Source organism: Dendroctonus ponderosae, unplaced genomic scaffold, assembly GCF_020466585.1.
Source record: "Dendroctonus ponderosae isolate FM_Combo_2020 unplaced genomic scaffold, Dpon_F_20191213v2 Dpon_F_20191213_7, whole genome shotgun sequence".
Taxonomy (NCBI): Eukaryota; Metazoa; Arthropoda; class Insecta; order Coleoptera; family Curculionidae; genus Dendroctonus; species Dendroctonus ponderosae.
Genome location: NW_026018916.1, coordinates 7,305,992 through 7,313,019, shown reverse-complemented (window position 1 = coordinate 7,313,019; position 7,028 = coordinate 7,305,992). Strand labels below are relative to the sequence as shown.

Below are 7,028 nucleotides of genomic sequence, written 5' to 3'. Positions count from 1 at the left end.
TACTCATACAAGTATACAAATCGTTAGTAGAATCATTGCTTAGATATGGCCTTATAATATGGGGTGGAGCTTATGAATCTAATTTAAGACCATTAAAAGTTGTTTAAAATTATATTTTAAGAATAATTTACAGAAAGAACAAACTACATCCTGCTAGAGAGTTGTATAACAAAGAAATTAGCGACATATCATTGCTATACATACATTCAGCATGCTCATTTACCCATAAGAACAAAAATACTCAAACATATGTAAAACATAACCACAACACAAGACAAATATCTAACAACTTTCTTGCTGTACCTGAAAAAAATAATCGAACAATTCATCTTAAGTTTCTTAATTATGTAGCCCCAAAATTGTATAATTCATTGCCAAGTATAATAAGATCAATAAATAACTTCAATTTGTTTAATAAAAAATCCAGAGAATATATTACTATACACAGGAACACATTTGTTCAGATACTTTCTCAAAAGTTGAGTTCTCGAGAAAATGTTTTAAGTTGCTAGTTTTAGGTAAGAATATGCATGTATGGTATGCTATGTGGATTTCTGTTAAACCAGGACAGAAAATAAAAATATGATTACTGATATAAAAAAAATTATAACCTCAAGAGTACATACAGGTACAAGATATCTAGGTACTCAACAAATAATTTTTACATTATATGAATTGTAAACTGACAAATAGTTTTCTGTTTACATATATATTTTTAATAAATTTTGAATTTGAATTTTAGTTGATAAAAGTAACAGTTGTACTGGGCAACCAAACATCAAGCTTTGCGAAAGACGGAACTCCTATTAGGACGACCAGTGAGGATGCAAGATCAGTAGTTTGAGTTAATATTATACCATCAGAGATCGAAAATCATCAACTATTCAATTTCATCACTTCGACTAGAAGTGGCCGCATCAATATCTCAAGATCGATAACTTCATCAATCATTAATGTTTTGCATCAAACAGTTTGATGAAGATGCTGCAGATTGAGATAGTTTAAAGTATTTTTAAAGTCGCGCGCTATATCTTAAAACTTCTTAGTTTCTACTGCAAGATAGTTTCTTGAACGTTGCTCAATAGTTCTTAAGAAGTTGAATTTGACTATAGAATCATGTTTCTGATGATCTTTGAATAAATATGTCGTAGAAATCTTGAAAAGATCAGAATTTTTCAAGAAATATTGCACCTCACAAGTTGTTTGACCCGGACGAATCTAAATGGATTGGATTCCAAATCAACCGATGTTTCCCAAACCCAAATATGAATTTAAAGATTTGAAAATTAGTTTATGAGATTTCTTTCTTTCCTGGATTTGCTTCTAGGCCAAATTATTCGATTAGTTAAGACACTCACCAGCCTCAAAAAGTTGCTTTGTATTTCTTTTAGTCTTGCCATTCCATGACCACTAACACAGCAATTTTAACCGTCCTTTACGGAACGGCAGGTTTTTATTGCATAATGTTTTACGCATTTTATTAATTGTCGATCTGTAGCAATTTCAAGACGGCTTCGTATTTCTTGTTCTTGGTCACCGGAGCTTTTAACTCATGTTTCCAGGTATTTGTATTGAGTTTCTTTGTCTGCTAGTCCTAGTCGAACATTGATCTAGATATTAGCCATGTTATTCAGTGACTTTGAAATGACCAGATATTTTATTTCGTTTGTGTTGATTGTGGGAGCGCAGTTGATGCAATGTATCATCTGCTTGCTAATGGTAAGAGTTCCTCTCTTATTGTGCACAATGATAATAATTTGGGCACACTTTTGTTTCTTCAAAAAGTTTCCTCCTCCTTTGCTTTCAAGTCCTTAGAACCCCAGTTCAGTTTCTTTGTATAACATTTTCATCTTTTGATATATTTTCTGTTAGCTTTTAGAAAGAGTTTAGTAGCTATGCTGGCATGCAGACGTTATTTTGTATTAACTTATTATTAATCGCCAGAAAATTTGTTAAGTAAAATTCTACTTGGATATTTTTATTCGCGCTTACATCATTTCTTTTAAATTATTAATTTTGTTGAATCACGATTGAATCTAGATGAGAAAAAAATGAATGATTCAAAGCTTTTAGCTATTTTGCATCTATCACACAATATTTTCTCAGAATTTGCTAACCTGAACCGCACCACTATTTATACTACAATAATGTTCATGCAGGTCTAAATTCTGTAGGTTTGTAGATATGTGAATAGTGATTTAAAATTGCACAATAAACACGCTTCGGCCTTAAATATAAAGTACTCAAGTTGAGTTCCGCCTATCCTGCTGCGTTCGAAATGGACTTTGCTGAATTGTTATATCAGTTCCAACTTCGAGATTATTGCCGGTCAAACCCAAGATCATAAATAAGTTGAAAAATAAGACTTGAGTAGTTTCATCAGCAAGTATCATTTCAAAGGCAGTTCATAACGTAGTCTAGGCTTAGAAGAATTCTAGCAGACCGTGAATTTGATGAGAAAGTTGTTATGTGAAAAATGTAATGCTTTTGGAAAATTCCTTATTCGTAATTATGGCAAGACGAAATATTACGCTTTTCAAAATCTTGTCTGGCGTAACAAAATTCTAATATTAGTTTTCAGTTTCTCGAGCCTATGCACAATTTTGTGAAAACCAGTCAATTCGCTTTCTTTAATTTGAAATCATCTAAAATTTGGAAATTAAAATTAATTAGCTTACTAACTGCAGTTGGATTAGTAAGAGTAAGTATTAACTGAAGCTTCAACGTTCTCATTTGTCATTTAGCTCTGTGCTTTTTTATTTAGCATTGCTCTGATGAATTTTGCATTTTGCTATGCATAATTTGCTATAATAATATATGGAGTCGTAAAAGTTAAATCTTCCAAAGCATTACAGAAATAAGAAAAATGTGGTGAAAGAACCTTGAGAAAAACTCTAAGATTATCAAAACCTCTAGATCAGTTATACAAAACATTATTATTATTATACATCTCATAAAATCTCGTTCAGTAATCCTTTAAGAAACCCAATCGTAATTCTTCACCCTGTAGTTTCGCGTAAACCGCGACTCAGGCTCAACCGATTTTTCTTTAGGCCAAAATTCTGGCTTATGTTAATTTCGAACAAGAGCAGACGATCTTTAAATTAATTAAAGGTTTGGTGGTAGCTATTAGTTTTAGGGTATCCTGTGACGGATTCGCAGAATCATCTTTATATGGTCTACTACATTCGAGCTAGCGAAAACAAGAATTATTTTATGTCGGATGATCTTATGAGTGAGTGTTTAGATTGTGTACAATTTTTCGAATGGAGAAGACTTCAATTTTTTTCGCGTTTAAAGCTATTTGCAAGTCTTTTGAAAATTTTCTCAAAAGCAAAAAACACTTTTTAAAAGTAATGAAATTGAGAAGGCGAGTCGGAGACATTATCTCAAATCTCAACATAGACATGTCTTAATCCCTTATCTTTGCCTTGATTATGAGAAGATCATTTGCGACGAGCATTCGATGAGTCAGTGCAAAAACAATACTACTTTTTATTGCTGAAAATAGGTCAATGTCTGCGAGTACATGCGCATTAATTTACAATGCTAAAATTACCTTTTGTACCTCGTTTAAGGTAACTTAGGATTGGCAACGTTCAGTTCATTGGACCTCACTTTTCCATGGTAAACCAAAGTTAAATTACAACGTGACAAATTCAAATATTATTATGCATCTGGTGTGAATGTGAGTAATGAATATATTTATCTGGGAAAAATTGTGACCCTATAACGCTTATCGTCTGACTTCGAAATGATATGGATAGGCGTTGCTTACAAAATAAGAGCAACTCTTTGATGATTGGCGTTACATAGAAAATATCTTTTAATCAAATATATCCCATATCCCACTGACCATTTTTTGCATCCAGTGAAGTTCTACTTCACCTTACTTCATCATGTTAGTATCACATTGTTTATTATATTATTGATTTTGTAGAGGAATAAAACGGTAGAATTACATAGTTGTAGGGAATATGATTTTCAATGTTTCTTATATTTGAATGTGAACGTGTGGTTTACGCTAATTATTCCAAAGAAAAGTGCCAGCTAAATTAAGTGATACAAAAGTTCGTTCTGCCTACTTCTGTTAAATTTTAGAGTTCTGATTTTGTCTACCTCAAGTTGTTTGCAGTTGGTTAGCCGATCAGTTAAACATGTGGCTTGCTTATGTTTTCCTTAGAACAGTGTTCGTTTACATTTTTATTAGCAAATTACTCCTAATATACGCTGAAGCATGCGCTTATCAATGGAAATCACTTATTCTATTGTATTACTTACTTACGACATCGAGAATGAGGGAGAGTCATTATCTATTAATCCGCCCGATAAATTATAATTTGGGGTTTTTGGATGGGATGTCACTTCTCTCTTAATATTGCCTTAACAAGTTCCAAATTGTCGTCATCTATAAATTACTCCACTTTGAATTGACGTCAAACAATTAAAAGTGCAGATTCAATTCTTAGTTTTTTATAAATATAGTTCCTATTTAACACCTATTTTGGTTTACCGCACTTGGGGTGGCAAGGAATGAAAATTACGAACATTTTGAACTGTTGCTAGAATTATTTTCTGAATGTAATTTTGAATTGCTCTTTTGACAATGTGCTAAGATACACTCCAGTACCAGCTATGATATATGAGTGTTTGGTCAAATAGTCATTTAGTTTGGTCAAATAGTCACAATTTGCGCCAAAGCAAGGAACAAGTAGATATAAAAATATCCATCAATGTATTTAGGTAGTCAATTTTTTGGTGGGCATGATGAGCTCTTGCAGAAAACCTTAAAAATCAAAATGGGTAGGGTGTAAAAAATTTAGTTGAATTCAGTAGATTGAATCGACCGAGAGTGCAATCAATATACTATTTGTTATATCGTAATCAAGCACTATATTTAGGATTAATCGGCATTAAGTTTGGATGTAATTACTTTATCGGAATATTTATACTACTGGAATACTTTGCTGAATTAAAAATAGATTAGTAAAGCGAAATGTTAATACAACCTCATAGCAACAAGTCGGCACCCATTAATGTAATTTTCTAAATTTTTGCAGCATTAGTTTTGTTCGAAAATCTTATAGGGGTGAAAACCCTGCTTTGGTTGTCCCACCCTGTATATTATCGATATTCCCCCAAGTAAAAAGTTCACCAATTTTCCAGTATACTATTAAGGAAAAAATAACAAAGTTACTGTAAAAATGACCGACGTTTCGATCCTGTAGGTACTCGGCTCTTTCTCAAGGCTAGATACACAGATGAAATATAAACAAATATAAAATATTACAGTCTTGTGCAATCGGTTGCGGCGTTACACGAAACAACATTCAGCTATCAAACAAGCGATATAAAAACTGAACAATAAAAATTGCACATATAGAACCGAAGTTAAATCTGACTACAGAGATGCAAATGATTTGTTTAAGATTAAATCAGTTATCCTTACGATATTCTACCATAGGCACAGTTATTTTTTTTCTTGGAAAGCTAATAGAAAAGTGGAGAATTTGAACAAAAATACAGAATCAAGGTTCCAGTGTATTTAACAGTCTCCTCATTCTCAATGGCAAATAATTGTTTTTTAAGTAGCTTTTAAACAGTCTATCTAGTCGTAATCTAAAATATGCAAAAACACTATTTAAAACAATAATATGGTGTCGTCAGTGTCAAATTTGCCGACTGGCGGAATTTCTAAGGTCGAATCGGTAATCGCTAATATACAAGGTGATTGAAAATTGGCGTCACTCCTTTTAAGGAGTTATAGGGGCTCACTTGGATAGTACGAGAACATATTGAAACCATTTTTTTCGAAAATTTCTAGAAGATTTTAACAGTTGAAAATCGAATTTCCACTTTGTGATTAAGACATATTTTAAATTCTTAAGCATTCGAAATGAAAGATTGTCATTTTTACTTTAAATTATGAAAATATTTCAAATGAAAAAAGTACCTACTCGTCAACAATTGTTTGATGAGAATTCAATGCGGTAATGATGTTTTCTTGATACCCTGGTGGAAAGTACGTACTTTTGCCAGTGTTTCCGAAGACGAAAGCATTACCTTTACGCATCACAAATTTTCTTCATCCTGTGTGAAAAGTAATAACTTTCGATACTGTTCACAATATTTTCAAAGTCGGCTGGTTTCCACCGAGGATCAAGATACAGTAAAGTCCGCTTATAATGAACCCGGTTATAGTGAACTTTCGGTTAAAACGAACTTTTTTTCTTTAATTGAAACGTCGTCCATAAAAACCAAAGTATTTTTTTACTGGTTATAACGAACCCGTTTATAACAAACTTCCGGATATAACAATCACTTTTTAGATTAGTTGTATATTCACTTTCCGTTCATAACGAACTTCCACGCTCAGCAACACCAATCGTGCGGAGTTGTTTATATTAGTGAGAGCGAGAGGCAGGCAGTGACTTGTTTTTTGCCGCGTTATGTATGTAAATCGTTTTAGAATGGAAAAAAAACGCAAAGCTTTTTCACTAAATGAAAAGTACGAGATTATTAACAAAATAAAAAGTGGAGTAAAGCAGAGTGACATTTGTAAGGAATTAGCACTTGGAAAGTCTACTGTTGCAACAATATGGAAAAACAGAGAAAACATTTTATCAGCGTATGACAAAACAAATGTTAGATTTAGGAAGTTAAAATTATCTTCACATGAAAAGGTTGACAAGGGACTTATTAAGTGGTTTACTCAAAAAAGACAAGAAAACGTTCCCATAAGTGGCAGTGTTTTGCAAGAAAATGCTAGTGAAATGGGGAGTAAAATCAAAAACAAAGAGTTTGCTTCTTCTAAAAGTTGGGAAGAGCGTTTCAAGAAGAGGCATAATATCAGTAGCGGAAAAATTGTTGGAGAGTCTGCGGGTGAAAAATTCTTCTTATGAAAACGTTAGAGGCGATCGATAAAACTGAAACATTTTCTATAAATCTCTTAGATGCAGTCAATTTCATTCATAGAGCTTGGCACAAAGTTAGCCGAAAAACCATTGCAAATTGCTTTAAGCAACCAG

The 7,028-nt window shown here is 32.6% G+C and overlaps 1 long non-coding RNA gene across 1 annotated transcript in view; it reads right to left on the bottom strand.

Annotated features, from left to right (window-relative positions):
- LOC109546202 overlaps positions 1-7,028 on the bottom strand; it is a 102,826-nt gene that overhangs the window by 16,202 nt on the left and 79,596 nt on the right. The gene's annotated exons all lie outside the window — the stretch shown is intronic.